At 45.0% G+C, this 19,631-nt stretch overlaps 1 protein-coding gene across 8 annotated transcripts in view; it reads left to right on the top strand.

Moving 5' to 3' along the window:
• TENM4 (teneurin transmembrane protein 4) overlaps positions 1-19,631 on the top strand; it is an 850,566-nt gene that overhangs the window by 495,581 nt on the left and 335,354 nt on the right. The gene's annotated exons all lie outside the window — the stretch shown is intronic.

Consider the following 19,631-nt stretch of genomic DNA (forward strand, 5'->3'; position numbering starts at 1 on the left):
GCTACTATATGTTCATGCATAGCATAAAAGGCACATGAAATAAAGTCCTGTTTTTTTCAAAGAACTTACTTTCAGGTAAGGCTTCAACCTTCGATCCAAAAATGCTAAGGCTGCAATCCAAATCCATTGGGGCAGTGGAATCCGCTCCAGGTTTTAGTCCAAGCTTTGGATAGCTCCTTGAAAGTTTGGATTAAAACCTGGAGTGGATTCCACTACAAATAAAAAATAGAGATAAAGGCATCCAGCTATACCTGTTGAAGACTGTTTTACTAACCAAGCCAATGTCAATTTGCATCCCTCGGTTCAGCTTCTGTTGGTATTCTCTTCGCTTCTTTCTGCTGCAATGCCCATCTGTGTGTTCTAACCCTTTCCAATGTTCCAGCTTACTTAAAGGGTCGCAGCCCTTTTTCTATCTTCCAGTTTTTCATTTCTAGCTTTTCACACTTCTGGCTCTATAACTTTGTAACTCTTCACTCTTTCAGCTTATATTCTAACTCAATTTATAAACAATATTTTCACCTCTCCTAGGGTTGCCAGGCTCAGGGCCTGAGAATGACTCTGTATCTTTAAGAGAAGAGAAAATTCAGCCAAGGGCAGGTTTTCTTGCAACACTGTAATGGGAAAAACCACAGGGTGGAATTCTCCCTTCCCCCTGTACAACTTTTAAAGATACAGAAGACCTCTTGGTTGCCAGGCCCGGTAAAGTTGCTCGCCTCCGTAGCAGTCTTGATGTCCCATCCACATCAACTGTGGTCTCCAATGGGGTGTCCAGTGCAACGTCTGCTGCAACTTCTTGGGAACGGTTTCAGTTGACGCGGCCTGATGATGTAGACAAGGTGCTTGCAATGATGAGGCCAGCAACGTGTTCTCTTGACCCTTGCCCTTTTTTGGCTTATTAAAGCTTGCTGAGGGGGTTTGACCAAGTGGATCCAAGGTGTGGTCAACACATCGTTGCGGGAGGGAGTGGTTCCAGCCACCCTGAAAGAGGCAGTGGTCCAACTGCTCCTGAAAAAGCCCACCTTAGACCCACTGGTCTGCGACAATTACCGACTGGTTGCAAATACCCCCTTCTTAGGAAAGGTGATTGAGAAGGTTGTGGTGCAGCAATTGCAAGTACTCTTGGTTGAAACAGATTATCTTGACCCGTTCCAGTCTGGATTCAGGCCTGGTTATGGGACTGAATCGGCCTTGGTCGCCCTGATGGATGAATTTTATTGGGAGAAGGACAGGGGGAGTGTGACCCTGTTACTCTTACTTGATCTCTCATCAGCTTTTGATACCATTGACCATAGTATCCTTCTGGGCCAACTTGGTGAGATAGGTATCGGAGGCACTATTTTACAGTGGTTCTGATCCTATCTCCAAGGTCATTTTCAGAGAATAGCATTGGGTGATTGTCTTTTGGCCCCCTGGCAATTGTGTTGTGGGGTGCCGCAGGGTACCATCTTGTCCCCCATGCTGTTTAACATCTACATGAAGCCCTTGGGAGCGGTCATCAGGAAATTTGGGGTGAGGTGTCAGCAGTACATTGATGATACCCAGCTCTATTTCTTCATAACATGTGAATTGGGAGAGACCGTGCAAGCCCCGGACTACTGCCTGGACTTGTTGGTGGGCTGGATGCGGGCCAGTAAACTGAGTCTGAATCCTAGCAATTTGGAAGTGCTGTGAGTTAGCGCCATCTCTGTTATCTTTTCGGCGCCTGTTGAAGACCTTCCTCTTTCAACAAGCCTTTTAAGTTGAGACCTTATCCCAGTCTGTGTCTGGTTGGAAATGCTTTTTAATATGTTTTAACCCTTTTTTAAAAACAATATGTTTTTAACCTTTTTTTCTTTTTAAGATGTCATCAAAGCTTTTTAAAAAAATGTTTTTAAAGATGTTTTAATGTATTTTAAAGTCTGTTTTTATGATGTTTTAAAGTGTTTTTAGTGCTTTTGTTTGTCACCCTGGGCTGCTGCTGGGAGTAAGGGAGGAATATAAACCAGATAGTAAATAAATAAAATAAGGGTAGCTACCTGAATTGTAGGCTGAAGCAAACACCAATGGGGGAACTTGGTATTTGGCAAAATCACCAAGGAGTCCTGTGGCACTTTAAGGACTGAGAAATATAGTGTGGCATAAACATCGGTGACCTAGAGTTTACTTCATCAGATGCATATGCCTTTTAATAAGTAAATAATGTGATCATCCAAGTATGTTAAGTATATATTCCATGAATATAGACAGAAATGCATATATTTCACAAAGTGAAGCCTAAAAGCAATGCAAGAGAGGAAGGGAGAGCAGGGAATGTGTCACGTCATTATGCAGAGCACAAATGAATACAAGACCTTACTTAATGAATACAAGAGCCTCTTAAATAAATGTAGGATCCAATCAGCGTGGGTGCAACCTGCTCCTGACTGCTGATGAACAGTGATAGCGAAATGAATAGCGTGTAAATTAAGCACTTGAAAGGGGACATTTACTTTCCATCATAAGCAAGTATGTGGGATGCTACATACTTGGCTGTAAACTGGGAAATACCACAATGAAGTGATGTTTCCCTGGAGTTTCTCCAAGGTTACTTCCTCCATGCCCCCACATGGTAAAGTTCAGAAAGAAGCACAGGAAACCCATCAATAGTTCGAAACAAGTGTAGGGCTAAGGTTATCAAAAGGGTAGAAACCTATAGAATCAGGCTGTAAATGGCTTTAATTAGAGATGCCACCTGTTTTTTATTTCAAGGAATGGTTCCTTATTTAGCATTAAAATATTCTTTTTCAGGGTCATAAGGAGCACAGCTTGTGTTCATTTTATTCATTTATTTATTTATTACTATCTTTATTATTGCCTACAACCATACTACCCTGAACATGCCCGATCTTAGAAGCTAAGCAGGGTCAGGTCTGGTTATTCCTTGGATGGGAGACTGCCTGGAAACACCGGGTGCCGTAGGCTTAGAAGCCTTAGAGCAGCCTTTCCCAACCAGTATGCCTCCAGATGTTGTTGGACCACAACTCCCATCAGCCTCAGCTAGCATTGCCAATGGTCAGGAAGATGGGAGTTGTAGTCCAACAACATCTGGAGGCACACTGGTTGGGAAAGGCTGTCTTAGAGGAATGGTAAACCAGCTCTGAATACCTCTTCCCATGAAAACCCTATGAATATATCCAAAAAAAGATTCATAGGGTCGCCATAAGTTGTAATTGACTTGAAGGCTTATAACAACAATCTTTATTATTACCTTTTCTTCAAGGAGCTCAATGTGACATACATGCTTCTCTTCCTCCCCATGTTATCCTTACAACACCGCTGTGAGGCAGGTTAGATTGAAAGATGGTGACTAGACCACAGTCATCCAGTCAGCTTCATGGATGAGTGGGAATTTGAACCCTGGTCTACCAGGTTCCAGTTGGATACTCTAAGCACTACACCAGACTAGCTGTCCCTGATATAGTCTAATAAAGAACTGTTTAATGTTCTGGTGCCTGCAATGCATCTTTTTTGGGGGGGCACACAATGTGGTCTTTATCTTGGTATGGTTTAGGTTGCAATCCCTAGCTTTCCTCTCCCTCAGTTTAGCTGGTTTGTGGATCAGCCTTCCCTCCCTCCCTCCCTTGTGGAACTTGTGAGATCATTTGGCATGTGCTTCAGGCTTCAGGTGCCATACAGGAATGAATGGAGGAGGGTCCACTGCACACCGGGCAAGTACCCCAACAATCTGCACAAAGGATTTGTCATTTTCCTGCCTATAGAAAAAAAAATTCTATCTAAGCCTGCTTTCAACACTTATTCTGGAAAGTATAGATGCAAAGTTGCTTGCTTCTGGTAGAGTGCAGTGGCTAGTCTGAATCTCACCGCTGCAACAAATGTGTGAGGTCAGCTCTCCCTAACCTGCTGTCTTCCAGGTGTTTTGGACTACAGCTGGTCAGGTGCTGGGCTGCATCTAAAGTTGTTTTCTTTATGCTGGTGCCACCAAAGAGGACCAGAAAAATTTGCTTGGGGGCTGGATTAAGCCTCTGAATCACCCCTGGCCTAGATCCTCCTGTATGGAGGGCTGAGAGAGTCTAAGGGAAGAAAACCCCAGGACCATGGATAATGCTTTTCCAATCATGTGCTTCCCTCTTTCTAGTAACAACAGCTCTAGAGGGATACAAATTGCTTTTCTCGCCCTCTCCCTGAACACAGCATGGAGTTGTACAGTCCTGAAACTTTGGGCAAATTAGTGTGTTCGTGTGTTTAAATTGAAGCAGAACAGCTGCTGCCCCTCAGGCTTAGTGCCCCTCCACCCTTACATGTTTCTGCAGTCTATTCGACATATTTCAGCAAGCAAGGGGTTCAATTCCCAGGTGTGATTTTTGCTGTAATGCCTTTTTAAAAACAACAGAACAAAACAAAAGCCCCAAACACCTTATCTTCATCTTACTTTTACATCTCACCTTGCTCCATTGCTTTGCACTTGAAGATTTCATTCAGTTTGAAATGGTGTAGAAGAAATTGCTTTTATTTATTTATTTACTGAACACTAAAGTCAGGATCATTCAGACCATGGTATTCCCGATCTCTATGTATGGATGTGAAAGTTGGACAGTGAAAAAAGCGGATAAGAGAAAAATCAACTCATTTGAAATGTGGTGTTGGGGGAGAGCTTTGCGCATACCATGGACTGCGAAAAAGACAAATAATTGGGTGTTAGAACAAATTAAACCAGAACTGTCACTAGAAGCTAGAATGATGAAACTGAGGTTATCATACTTTGGACACATAATGAGAAGACATGATTCACTAGAAAAGATAATAATGCTGGGGAAAACAGAAGGGAGTAGAAAAAGAGGAAGGCCAAAGAAGAGATGGATTGATTCCATCAAGGAAGCCACAGACCTGAATTTACAAGATCTGAACAGGGCGGTTCACGACAGATGCTCTTGGAGGTCGCTGATTCATAGGGTTGCCATAAGTCGTGATTGACTTGAAGGCACATAACAACAAAATTCATTTATTTCACAGATTCCATTGTGTGCCTGCTGTGCAAGCAGGGCGATAAACTGCACCATGGCTTTAACATGTTCTTTTGGACATTGATCAATGCATGTTAGTTGGGATTGCAAATATATTGTTCAAAATTACTGCAGCACACATAGATATTGAGGACTCTTTCATGCATGGGACTCGTTCCCTCCAAGCAAGCTGCTTCTGTGCTGGTACCGTATAATTCCATGTGCACGAAGCATATGGTCCTCCAATGAGAAAGTGATACAGTAGGGCCCCGCTTATACGGTGGGTTAGGGACCAGGCCCCTAACCATAACTTCGCCATAAAGCGGAACCCATTGACTGTAATGGGTCATGTCACGTGAAAATGCCGCAAAAATGCCGCAAAACGGCAAAATCAGCTTTAAAACAGGGAATTTCCCCTGATTGAAAGCCACCGCATCAGCAGAACGCCGGAAAGCAGAATGCTGGAAAGCGGGGCCCTACTGTATTGGCAAACACACCCATCCCTAATCCTGCATTGCAGATCCTAAAGGTCCCTTCCAGTCCAATGATTCAAAGTCCAGCACTGTAACCACTACATCACCCTGGCTGTCTGTATAAGCCTTGGTGTACCTTAGCTACACATCAGGCATATTGGCGCTACCCTGGATTTATAAAAGCTTAATAGTTATGACTGTCCCTAAAGAATCCTGGGACGTGTAGTTTGGAGAAGACACATGTGCTCAAGCTCTTTGCTCTCAGACACCTGTAGTTCCCAAGGTTCTTTGGGGAGAGGCAAGTTTATGGGTATCTGTAATGTTATTTATATGTTTGACCCTAACTCATTTCCCCACTAGAGAAGTATCAATTCCAGTGTTGTTATTTTTATTTATTTATTGTACTTATATACCGCCCCATAGCCAGAGCTCTCTGGGCGGTTTACAGTAACTAAAAACATTAAAACAAACATACAAATTTAAAAACACATCTTTTAAAAACAATTTAAAACACAATTTTAAAATTAAAAATTTAAAAAGTTATCTCAGTCTTCAGAAGAGTTTCATGCTGAGTGTGCAGGGAATTCCATTAATTTGTAACAGAGGGAACTGATTCACCCCTCATAATAAAAGAGCAAGCCACTGTTGGATGGGTAGTTCTGTTGGAACTCCCATATAAGGAATAAATTTCTGGATGTTGACTATGGAGCCAAGGGGTCCTTGTTTCCCCTAGATTAAAGAAATTAAAATTCAAGGAGGTGTCCTTGTGCATGCAGCGTCATATTACCCTCAGGCAACTTCTAATCTGTCGAAGGAACAAGCCACATGGATGATCCCAAAAATGTGATGGGTGCACACATGCACCTATGCACACCCATCTCTGTAACCCACCTGGAATCATCAGGGTTCTCAATAAAATATGCATACATGTTTGGCTGGATCATACAAAACATCTAACCTAGCACACTGTTTCAGAGAGAGGCCAGCTTTATACCCAAGAAGAGTCACATGTAGGGCTTGAAGGCAGTTTCCATCATCTGTTGTTTAATTCAACTATCATTTTAAAGCTATCTGTGCTATTGGGCACAACTACCATCTTGTGGCAATGACTGCTATAAGTGAATTATGAACTGTGGCGAAGAAATCCCTCCATGTGCAAGCCCTAGACTGGGGCCTCAATTCAATGGTCGACTGGATGAGGGGCAATAAACTAAGTTTAAATCCTGGGAAGACGGAGGCCCTATGGGTAGGTGATTCCTGTGCCTGGATAATAGACCAATTGCCTGTTCGGGACAGGGTTGCACTTTCTCTAAGGGAGCAGGCACATGGCTTGGGGGTACACCTGGATACATCTTTGTAATTAAGGGCCCAAGTGACCTTGGTGGCGAGGACTGCCTTTTATCAGCTTTGTTGGTGTTCATGCTATAGCTGAATCTAGATTTGGATAACTTGGGTAAAGTGCATTGGTAACCTCAATATTGGAGTATTGCAGTGCGCTCTTATGTGGGGCTGCCCTTCGGCCTAGTCCGGAAGAACTGCTGGTGCAGAATGTAGTGGCTAGGCTGTTGATGGGGTAGACAGCTGACAGCATGCAACACCTCTGCTAAAACATCTGCAGTGGCTGTGGCTGCCCATGTCCTACCAGGCCAGGTTCATGGTTGTTGTGTTGATATACAAAGCCCTGAACAACTTGGGTCCAGGGTATTTTAAGGACCACCTGAGCCCTTACATCCCAGCTCAATCACTGAGGTCATCTGGAGGAGTGCTGTTAGTTGTCCCTGGTGTTACAGAGGCCTGACAGAACTCACTAGAAGTAGAGCATTTCGCGTCGCCAGTCCACTGCTGTAGAGCACTCTCGCAGCAGAGATTTGGCAAACATCCTAGCTTTTGACTTTCAGGCGTCTTCTGAAGAATATTTTATGCCAACAGGCCTTTGCAGCTGTTTAAGTTTTATTTTTGATTAGCCAATCGCCTTATTGCATATCTTTATTTTTATTTTCTGAATGGTATTTTATGTTCTAACACTGTACACCGTCTTGATACTATATGATATGGGGGGTATAGAAATACTTTTACAAAATAAACAAACAATAATAAATAGTTTATACAACTCTGCATACCACTTACGATGAAAAATACCAAAGAATATAAAATAGCAATATAATAAAAATGTAAGATGTTACACCATCATGCTATCATAACATCATGTGGCATATCAAGGGGGGGGGCACGGCAGCAGGACATCAAGACAAAAACGTGGCTGACTGGGTAAGACAAGCAGGTTGGGGTAGGGAATGTGGGTGTCTGGGGATGTGTGGAGGTGGCGAGGGGAGTGGGGGGTTGGCAAGCGATCGAACAAGCAGGCTATGTGGCAGCAGTGGCTGAAGCCTGGACGGGTGCACGGGAGACCTGCAGCAGCAGCAGTAGGCACAGAGTTTGTCCGGGGTGGTGGCACAACAGGCAGGTTGGGGAGGGGAGAATAGCTGCTAGGGGGGTGCGGTGGTGAAGGGGGGTTGGCAGAGGATTGAGTGAGCTGGCTAGTGGCAGAGGCCGCAATGTGGGTGGATGCACTGGAGGGTGGGGGGTGCTGGTGCTAGCACCTGCAGAATTGTTCTGGGGGCAGCAGCGGCAAAACAGGTGACACAAGTGGGTTGGAAAGAGGTGTGTGGGTGCCTGGAGGGGCTGCGATGGCAAGGGGAGTGGGGGGTTTGGCAAACTAGTGGGCTACGCAGTGGAGGCTGCAATGTGGGCAGATGCAGGCGGATGGGAGGCTGCCAGGGGCGCCCACAAAGTTTGTCTGGGACAGTGATGGTGTAACAGGCGAGGCAAGTGGGTTGGCGAGAGGAGTGGGGGAGCAGCCTCTAATAAAATATCATAAAAACACAATAAAACATCAGACTGAGAAGTTCAAAACCAATGGTACATGGTTGTGTTATGTTTCAGGACAAAAAACAAAAACGTTTTAAGCAAGCACAGAAAACTATGCCCTTTTGCTCTGCAGCTTCAGCGTGTTTTGAAGTCAGCTTCACACAGAGTTCAAAACTGATTGGATATCGACCCTGTTGCCACTCCAGGTATGCCCAATGAAAACCCTTTGCTGTAGGCTCAGGCAAACACAGTGATTGGCCCTACGCTTTGCTATGGGGCAATCCTACTCAGCTGTGCGAAAGGGAGATGTGTCCAGCCATACTCAGAGTCGTTTCAAAACACAGCCAGAGAAAACAGTTTGACTGCTTTTGAGTCAACTAGTGTGCCCAGAATCTGAGCTAAATGGACCAGTGGTCTGTCTCAATGTCAAGCAGCTTCCTATGTTCTGTGTTGTTTTTGAAAACTTGAAATCCTCAAGGCCCACCATAGCATTTTCAGTGTACAAAGGATGTGTGCCTGTTCAGGAACTTTTAACACAGGTATGGGAGACCTTTGGCCCTCCAGATCTTGCTGAACTGCAACTCCCATCACACCTGGCCATTGTCCAGGGCTGCTGGAGTTGCTGGAAGTTATAGTTCAGCAACATCTGGAGGCCTAAAGGTTTCCCACACATGTTTTAGCAGCTAAGTGATCCTGAGTATGCACTCTTGAACACAAAAGTAAGTACCTGACTGGATGAGACCACCTACCCCTGCAGGTGCTGGTGAGACCTGGGCATGAACTACCTTCTTCCTGTCCCTATTATAAAACTCAATATAGATCAGAAATGGGGAATCCAAATGTGGCCCTCCAGGCCTCACTATCTGGTCCTAAGAACTCTCCTTCAGATTGAAACCTTGGAGAGTTGCTGCCGTCAGTGTTGGCAATACTGAGCTTCATGGACCAATGGTCTGACTCAGTGCAAGGCAGCTTCCTATGTTCCCCACCTCTCATTGGCTCTCTTTTGCACCCCAAGCATTTTTGCCAGGTTCCTTGAACCCTAATAATGGTGTGAGAGGGGTGTGCAAGTGTGTGTTGGAAGTACCCTGTTGCATGAAGATGAAATTTACTTTTGTTGCTTCTTCCACTTTTGCCTTTGGCCCTGCCCATCACTGGCGAGTGGCCCTGGGAAGGTTGCCTAGAAGGGAACGTGGCCCTCGAACTGAAAAAAGTTCTTCATCCCTGATATAGATGCTAAACATTTTTAGTACTGTTTTGAGAGAGAGAAAGAATTTACCGGTTGTAACTTTATCCATTTCTACATGGAAGTGAGGGTGGATGCATTGTGTTTACTCCTAAGCTGGGCTCCTTCAGCAAAGAGCATTTCGGCAACTGCATCCTTTTACCACTCCCAGGTGTTTTTTGCTCTCTTGCCTTTCAGTCTCTAATCTTTTCACACATTCTCTAAAGGCTTCTTGGGACAAGGTGTCAAAGGGCTTGGCATGTAGTTGTCAGCAGTTTTGCTGTTCCAATTTAGGTGGGAATATGTATGTCCTTGAAAGTGGGAGGGAGAGAGAGAGTGGGTCAGGCTGAAAACAACAGAATGAAATTGAATAGAGATAAGTTCTACACCTAGCAAAAAAACAACAACCAAATGCACAGTTATAAGATGGGGAATACTTGGCTCAGCAATATTACATGCGAGAAGGATCTTGGAATTGTTGTTGATCACAAGCTGAATATCAGCCAACAGTGCGATGTGGCTGCAAAAACGGCAAATGCTATTTTAGGCTGCATTAGCAGAGGTATAGTTTCCAGATCGCATCAAGTACTAGTTCCCCTCTGTTTGGCACTGGTTAGGCCTCATCTTGAGTACTGCATCGAGTTCCGGAGATCGAACTTCAAGAAAGATGCAGACAAACTGGAACAGGTTCAGAGAAGGGCAACAAGGATGATCAGGGGACTGGAAACAAAGCCCTATGAAGAGATACTGAAAGAGCTGGGCATGTTTAGCTTTGAGAAGGGAAGACTGAGGGGAGATATGATAGCACTCTTCAAGTACTTGCAAAGTTGTCACATAGAGGAGGGCCAGGTTCTCTTCTCAAGAGTGCCGGACATGGAAAAATGGGCTCAAGTTGCAGGAAGCCAGATTTCGACTGAACATCAGGAAAAAATTCCTAACTGTTAGAGCAGTACAACAATGGAACCAATGACCTAGGGAGATGGCGGGTTCTCCAAAACTGGAGGCATTCAAGCGGCAGCTGGATAGCCACCTGTCGGGTTATGCTTTAACTTGGATTCCAGCACCGAGCAGGGGGTTGGACTTGATGACCTTATAGGCCCCTTCCAACTCTACTATTCTGTGATGGGGGGGCAGAAGAAATGAAAGAGGGAAAGAACAGAACTGGACCAACCAAAGCCCCAAGCTACACAGTCTGAGGAGATGCATGCACTGCTTACCTTATTAGCATTAGCACTCAGGTACTTCTTGCAGGCTTCCCATAGACCTCTGGTTGGCCACTGAGGATGCTGGAATAGGTGGGTCATTTGCCTGATCCAGTAGCCAGGCTCTTCTGATGTTATTATTATTTTATTTTTAATTTATTTATTTATTGTATTTATATACCACCCCATAACCGGAGCTGTCTGGGCGGTTTACAGTTGACATCAAATCCCGACTTGGCCAAGAAGCTCATTGGGTAACCTTGGGCCAGTTACTGCCCCTCAGCCTAATCTATCTTACAGGGTTGTTGTGAAGATAAAATTGGGAGGGGGGAACCATGTTTGTATGCCACCTTGAGCTCCTTGGAAGAAAAGTTGGATATAAATATACTACTACTAAATAAATAAATAAATAAATAAATAAAATCATTGTCCCTGCTTTGAAATAAGTGCCTCTGCCTTGCCCATCCCTGCTGTGCTACTCTGCTGCTCGTTAGCCATTTTAGCCCGTTAGCCATGTCGCCCTGGGCTCCTGCTGGGAGGAATGGTGGGATATAAATCAAATAATAAATAATAAAAAATCTGCCTCTTGCTCTGCTTCACTGACTGCTGCTTGCAGATGCAATATATTTTTGTGTCTTCAGAGCAAGGACGTTTGAACCTGAAAACCTGCAACAATTTAAAAGGTTCCTCTACTCCTGTTTTGTATTGCATGAGACCAGTGCCAGTCTCGGCTGACGCCAGCAGTCGTCCAGGTTAAGCAATGGCTGAGGATCCCAGGGGATTTAGAAGGACTTCTTACTGGCCTGACATTCACTGTCCTCGCTGCCAGACCCTCAGAGGTTTTCCAGCAGCTAACTGTGGTGCCACTTTTGAGCACTCTCATAAGACACACAAGTTCAAGACTCATCCTGGGAGGGAAGGACTCTTTTGCCAAGAAGCCAAGCTATGGGGTCAGGGCATGAAATAAGAGCAGCCACAGACCCAGGAGCCTTCAGTGGCTCACAGCATAGGGATGGGAATCAGGAAATGGGAACTGGGGAAATTCCAACAGGGGTGAATTTTCTTGCCACAGGTCGGGGCTGGTGTAAAGTTGCAGCCCTGACAGAAGCACTGGCATGAATTGAAGGTGTGCCGCCACCATAGATACCACCCCTTTTTAGCTGATTTTCCATGCTAGCAACGTGAGTTAAGTCCTGTTGCCCCTGAGCTGGCATAATGTGTGTATAGGATTGCGTCCTAATATTGGCTGCTGTTGCTTCCTTCTGTGTCATTGGCTGAGTTGCTATGACATCATGGAGTCTTGTGGTCCATTCTTCATGCTTGGGATGAAAGTCCCAGGAACAGAACATTGACAAAGAAGTGGCCAGACAGTTTGACCGCAAGAAAACTGGTGCTTGATGTTACCAGATGATGTGGGTGGGAGAGGCCCTCGAACTTTTCCGTGTGCTGCTCCCTCTTAGCTATGAAGTGCTTCAGAAGGAGCAGAGTTTGGATAAAGCTGGTGGAGCCAAGGGGTTGGGCTTGTGGATTTTGCAAAGGGTTACCCCGATGGTTATATTCTGCCTCCACTGTTGGAGGCCGCCTGCTTCAGAATACCTGTTACTGGAAACTGCAGGAGGGGAGAGTGCTGTTTGCGCTCAGTGCCTGCTTGTGGGCTTCCCAGAGGCGCCTGGCTGGCCACTGTGAGAACAGGATGCTGGACTAGATGGGCCCTGTGATGTTCCTGCTTATAGTGTAAATATGGTAAGTGCTGTTTATATAGAAGACATATGGTAAGTGGAGTGAAAGAGGAGGGGGGAGTACATGAGCAGTAGAATGTTGGATGATTGGCCGAGCGTTTGAATGGCTGGGAGTATAAATGGAAGAATGACAGTTGAATCTGGGTGGATGTTGGGAGTGTGGAGAAAGAGGTGTTTGAGGGTGGAGGTCAGGAGTGTGGAGAAAGAGGGAGTTGGAGTTCTGATTAATAATAAGTCAAGTACAAAACAGGAATAGATGAAACCATACGCTTGTGAAACATTCTAAAACTAATCTTGTTATTTCTGATATTTAATAAATACTTATTTGGTTTACCAAAGGCCTTGTCCTTGGCTGGGGGATATACATACCAGAAGGGAGGGCAAGGTAATTACTAAGGCTGAACAGAAACAGTATCTAATGGTGGTAGCGGTGAAGGGAGAAATAAGAACAATTCAAGTATCCAGAGCAACCCAGAGTTGTATGCGTTATCTATAAAGATACAAGGGGGTTGGGAACAGCATAAGCACGCAGTCACAAAAGTAACCAGCTAGAGAGAGACTCAGGCAAAGTCTCTGGGAGTATTGGTTATAGGACGTGACTGGTGGTGCTGCCTAGCAGGGGGATCTAGTGAGATCTGTGCTAGAGCGGAGTGAGAAACCATATAAAGGACGGTCCGGACTGGTGGTATCCCTGGTGGTGCCTAGTGAAAGGTAGTAGCCACAAGCAGGTGGGAACCTGACAGGGAGAACCAGGGAAGGACGTCACAGGCCCCCTCTGGCCTGATCAAGCAGGGCTCTTCTTACGTTCTTACTGACTGGATGGCCGGGGTGGGTTCTGGGCACAAAGAGAAACTAGTGACTAAGAAACCTGCGTGGGAAAAGGGAGAAAGGTAAGGAAAGTGATGAGAGAAGAGACATTCAGGCAAGGTAAGTGAAGGAAAGGGGACACATTATGTGGTGAGCTCGGAAGCAAGGAATCTAAGGAAGGAGCTGTGTGAAGGGGGCAAAGGACAAGGGAGAATCAGGAGACACAGAGAGTGGATGAAAGGAGTCCCAGTGAGAAGGGACAGGAAGGACAGAAACACTTCAGGATCGTAGAACAGGAGGAGGGGTTGAGTTTCCAAGCTCGAGACTTAAAGGCCAGGGAGAAGCATGCAGCAGAGTGACCAGTCACACATTGGCAAAAAAGAAGACAGGCGTCACCAAACAAAAAAGAGGACACCCACTTGCATTAAATTTGCAGAGACTTATTTCTATTTTATTGTTTATTTGAGTATTTATAGACCATGCTTTCATATAAAACATTGCAAGGCAATATGCAGCCTAAAAACACAATGTTTCGGTGAAGTACTACAGCTATAGATACTGATACAATTTTAGAAATATTTACTGTTCTTTAAAAGGAAATATAATAAGTCTCACTAGAGTAGGGAACAAGAAAGTGGTCTGTGTGCCTGCCTCCTCAGTCTGCTGTCCAGGTGCTGACTGTTGATGGGCAATGTCAAGGCCGCTCCTTCACTGCCTTCTTACAGTTCATAGAATCATAGAATAGTAGAGTTGGAAGGGGCCTGTAAGGCCATCAAGTCCAACCCCCTGCTCAATGCAGGAATCCAAATCAAAGCATTCCGACAGATGGATATCCAGCTGCCTCTTGAATGCCTCCAGTGTCGGACAGCCCACTACCTCTCTAGGTAATTGGTTCCATTGTCATATGGCTCTAACAGTTAGGAAGTTTTTCCTGACGTCCAGTCGAAATCTGGCTCCCGGCAACTTGAGCCCATTATTCCGTGTCCTGCACTCTGGGACGATCGAGAAGAGATCCCGGCCCTCCACTATGTGACAACCTTTCATGTTTTTCTTTAAACCACACTTGGACCGGACAGTCCTTCAAATAATCCTCTGACAGCCCATCCAGTAGACTCCGCTTGCCAGGTGTTTACACTTTGAAAGCCCTGGGCTCAGTGCTCCCTAGGCATCAAGCATAGGGCCTGGACAGTGCTTTGTGCAGTGCTTCCAAAGCACCCCACAATTAGCTGGGAAGTACTGTGCAGGGGGCTTTGCACGCACTGCCAACTGACACTGCCTACAAAATCCCTTTTGAGAGAACAACTGCCCTTACCTGCCCCACCTCTGACATCATATATGATGTCAAGTCTAGGGCAGGTGGGTATATTTTTCCTGAAATGGCCTAACAGGCCAAATTTGGCCCATGGACCAGAGGGTCCCCAGCCCTGAAATAGAGGGTGGTTCTATGTAAAATAGGACACCTGGCCACTCTAGGATGCAGAGTGGATGGCAAGAGAAGTTGGCTGGGGAGCTTGGATCTTTTGGGGCCCCACAAAACCTTGCCAGGCGGTGGGGAAACCAGGAACTTTGAATTCTGGCTAGTGCTGAAACATGGGCCTGTAACTGAGAAAACAGACCATTGGGAATATTACGTCCTTTTTACCTGTTTGTCATTGTTATTCTTTGCATGTCAGTGGGTAAAAATGCCGCCCTGGGCTCCTACTGGAAGGAAGGGCAGGATATAAATCTAACAAACAAATAAATAAATGATAAAAAATGACCACAGAACAATATTGGTGGTGTTTGGCTCTGCCAGTGTTGTGTACCTGTGATCTATGGGGCCGTAGAGTGAGATGAATCGCTCTCTTGTACAGATGGAGTTATACCTACACTTTGGTCTTGGGGCAGGGGTCTAAATTACATGGAGCACCTATGAACATAGGAGGGGGCTTTGGGTTTAATTCATATGCTTGCTCCAAAACCTCTGGCCTCACAGATGAGGCTGTAGCACAAGCTGTGATCAAAACGGTCTTGATTTAAAAAAAAAAGCACACGGGGGAGGTGAGAGAGATGGTAAGTTTTACAATGTACAAGGCAGGCTTGACAGAAACCAAGGAGGGGATTTCATGCAGGCCCCTGCTGTCATGCCATGGTCCAGTGACCAAAGGGGAGAAAGGGAGGAAACGAAGGAGGCAAGATGAGCTTTTAGTTCTCTGAACCTTAACAAACCTTTTTCTGGGTGGGGGGGGGAATTCTAAACAGACGAAACCCTCGGTGGGTTCCAGTCCAGCTGCCCTTCCCACATACTTCTTAGAAAAAGATACTGTGCAGTCATCGTATGGTTTTGGTTACTCTAGCCCATAACTTTTATACAACATGGTACAAAGTATTGTAAAAGTTTTGTTTTCGTTGCTTTTGCAAAATCTGGCACAAATTTCCCGGGGCCATTTGTTTTCTTTGCAGTTAACAGAAAGTGTGTGATCAGTTCCCCAGGATTACGCTACTTTCTGCTTCCCATTCCTGGTGTTTGTAAAAACTTTTTTTTTTAAAAAAAGGAAGATTTTTGTGATGTCCATGGGATGGTGTTGCACTCACGTCCTGGTGTTGTGTTCAGTCCTGAGTGCTGCTTTGATCAGGTCCTGCTTGGGAGCTTCCTGTAGGCATCTGGTTTGCCACTGAGAGAAGAGAGGGGCTTGCCTAGATGGGCCACTGGCCTGATCCAGAAGTGATGTTCTTATGCTGGAGCTTCTTAACCCACTTGTGGGCATCAGATTTGACATTAAATTTGACAAACATTAAAAATCACAATAAAAGACAAAGTTAAAAACAGGAATTCAAAAACTGATTAAAAACTACAATAAACTAAAAACAGATTAAAACACATGTTGACTTCTATCTGCTTGAACAAATACATATTTAGCAGGCGCCGAAAAGAGTACAGATCGATTGAGTATACAAAGGGTGAGACAATCTTTTAGGTAATAATAGTGTGTTAATGGTGGATTTATACTGGACTGTTCACACAACATTTTATTTATTAGTGGCTCTGCGATGCTTACCCAATGTTATCACGTAACTGCAACGGGAGGGGCACTCTTGTGCTATAGAGCAGGCAAAGTGGGACAACAGCATCCTTCACTGAACATTTGTAAAGTTACAGGAGGGGGAAGATAGGTGTCGTGCACTGATTGGAAACAAAGCAATACATCCGCCCCAAAACCTTTGCAGACAATATACAGTATTGAAAGCAGGATTGCATATAATCATCTCGACACCATCATTATCGCAAATCATCATGAATGCACAATAAAAAGGTTGTCTAGAGGGGCCCTGTGTCCGGTCTTTATTGAGCATTCTTTCTGATTTGTTTGTGGGGAGGTTTTACTACAAGGAGCATTCATCCTTGTTCAGTGTTTATATGCCTTTGCGTTAATTATTTGTTCATCCAACACATTGACTGCGTTTCTCCATCACTCTCCAAAACACAAAGGGTGGTATTCTACTAACGCACCCCGTCAGCACAAGGATTACTAATGGCACAATGGGACTTCCCCCCTCTCCTCCTCCCATGCACCCGATACCCTCCCCAAATTTGCTCTGGAGGAGTGGAGGAACTCATAACAGATTTAGAGGGTGCGGGGGGGGGCAGCGAGAAGTCCCGTTGTGCATGCACTAACCCTTGCACTTATGGAACCCTGACTTCGCATTAGATGCAACCAAAAAAGTCTGATTTTTTAAAAGTGGATTTGTTGAGCCAGGGTGACAGAGTGCTTTAGTTCACTTTAACTGCACAAACCTAACTTTCTGGTTTGTGGTTGAAATCCTCCTGCAAAATACTTAGAGTCTAGAAGTGACATAGCCACACCGCCAGTGCACCAGCAGGGGGGCCCTGAGGAATGTGTAAATGCGACTGTAGCAGCCTGGGCAGGAGAAGTGACATGTCAGTGACACTTATATGCTATAGGAACAACAGAGTTGTTATGCCAATTTCCTTCCAGGCCACAGCCATGTATTGTAGAAACTTTGGAAGTTTCCACCTTATATGGAGATAGACCATTGGTCCATCTAGCTCAGAATTGTCTTCACTGACTGACTGGTAGCAGTTCTCCAGGATTTCAGGCAGGAATCGTTTCCAACCCTGCCTGATGATGCTGGGGATTGAACGTGGGGCCCTCAGCATGCAGATGTTCTGCCACTGAGGTACATCTCTTTCCTGTTCCAAACTTGGGATCAGCCCTGTAGTCAGCCTTCCTTGTTAAGTGGGGCAGCCATATTTCTAGGTGGGGATTGGATGGGAGGAGCAGTGCATAGCACCAGCCAACTCTCTCTCTCTCTCTCTCACTCACACACACACACACTGGTGAAGAGGATGTGAGGGCCAGGCTAGGAGAAGGGAAAAGCAGTGACCTTACACCTCCATCTAGAGAGTGTGTAAACTTACATGAATGAAGTTACATCTGCTATTTGAGAGATTCCTCAGGAATACCACACTAAAAAGCTTGACTTTACCTCTGTGGTGCAGAGTGGTAAGCGGCGGTAACGAAGCCGAAGCTCTGCTGACGGCCGGAGTTCGATTCCAACGGAAGGAGGAAATCGAATCTCCGGTAAAAGGGGTTGATGTCCACTCAGCCTTCCATCCACCCGTGGTTGGTAAAATGAGTACCCGGCATATGCTGGGGGGTAAAGAAAGGCCAGGGAAGGAACTGGCAATCCCACCCCATATATACGGTCTGCCTAGTAACCGTCGCAAGATGTCACCCTAAGAGTCGGAAACGACTCACACTATAAGTGCGGGGACACCTTTACCTTTACAGTCCTCTTTCACCCATTTTTTGTCCCTGTGTTCTGATTCTTCATGAAATGAACTGTTTTGATAATGACAGTGAGCTCCTGATCTTGGTTTTGGTGCTGGATTAGGCATCTCAGTTTTAGGTTCCACTCAAAAAACAAACTTGACCATACTACAGGTTTGGGGTGGGGGGCAAATAGAAAATAAATACTTTTGGGTATGGTTGTTAACTTCTCCTTGAGAGTCCCTCCTTTTAGTCTTGTTCTTGACCTTTAGATTTTCCTTTCCTGTTAGACAATCAAGGGAGCACTTTTTAATTGGCTGCTATATAAAGGACTAAGGCTGCAATCCAATACATGTCTACTCATAAGTAAGCGGTATTGGGTTCAGTGGGACTTACTCCCAGGTAAGTGTGTATTGGATTGCAGCCTAACTAAGCAACTGAAAACTAATTGTGGAATTACACAAAGGAGTAACTAAGCAACTTGAAACTAATTGTGTAAAGCAATTCTATTATTATTATTATTTTATTTTATTATTATTTATTAACTAGTTGCTGGGTTGATGTTTCTGTCAAGAAACTCTGGAAAAGCCTCATGCTTATGTGTACATATTGGGAAAATCAAAAATTAGGTGGCAAGCTAGCTATCTTAACTGTAGTGTATGTAACAATGTTTCTATTCCTTTGGGGCTGTTTTCATCATTTGCCATCAAGTACTCAAGAAAAAAGAATAAAAATAATCACTACAGCTATGAGTATAAATGTAAATGTACTGCCTTCAAGTTGATTCCGACTTATGGCGACCCGCTGAATAGAGTTTTCATGAGGCTGAGAGGCAGTGACTGGCCCAAGGTCACCCAGTGAGTTTCATGGCTATGTGGGGATTTGAACGGTCGTAGTCCAACACCTTAACCACTACACCACACTGGCTCTCCCAATTATGAGTATAGTGAAGGGTAAATCACTTTGAGTTATTGCTTTCTTCTTGATGCAGGCAAACATGTTTCTTTATTGCTGGCTGGGTAGAGAACACAACTGAAACTGAACTGCAGAGCAAAGGAAAGTTCAAGGGGTGGAATCTAACTCTAGGCCATAATACAAAGTTCTAATGTTTAACTCTTCAAGGGTCATGTCACTATGCAGGCTGGGTTTCCCCACCCCCAAGATCACTTAAGTAACTATAGGATGATTGTGACCATGAAAAATCTACCCTCAGTCAGGGAAAGTCCTGAGTGATCAGACTCTTGGGGGCTCTTCCAGATGAGGCTTTTGTGGTGCACTGGCCTTCCGGAACTTTTTTACCGAATTTTTCACAGGGTCCTATTCTTAAATTGCGCCTGTTCTTAAAACAAACTATTGTTCTTTAAATGGAGGTTGCCATTGTCTGTCATGTCACAAATTAACAAGAAGACAATTTCCACACACACACCAAAAAAACCCAGGGGGGGGCCTGAGGGGGAATGGCGTTCCCCTCCCACTCCCTACAGGGCTGCTTGGGACCTTTTGCAATCAAACTTGGTCCAGTGTCCCTGAGGTAGGGCGCTTCGAGGAGGAGGAGGACTTGTTGTCCAA

This window comes from Rhineura floridana, chromosome 5 (genome assembly GCF_030035675.1).
Source record: "Rhineura floridana isolate rRhiFlo1 chromosome 5, rRhiFlo1.hap2, whole genome shotgun sequence".
Lineage (NCBI taxonomy): Eukaryota > Metazoa > Chordata > Lepidosauria > Squamata > Rhineuridae > Rhineura > Rhineura floridana.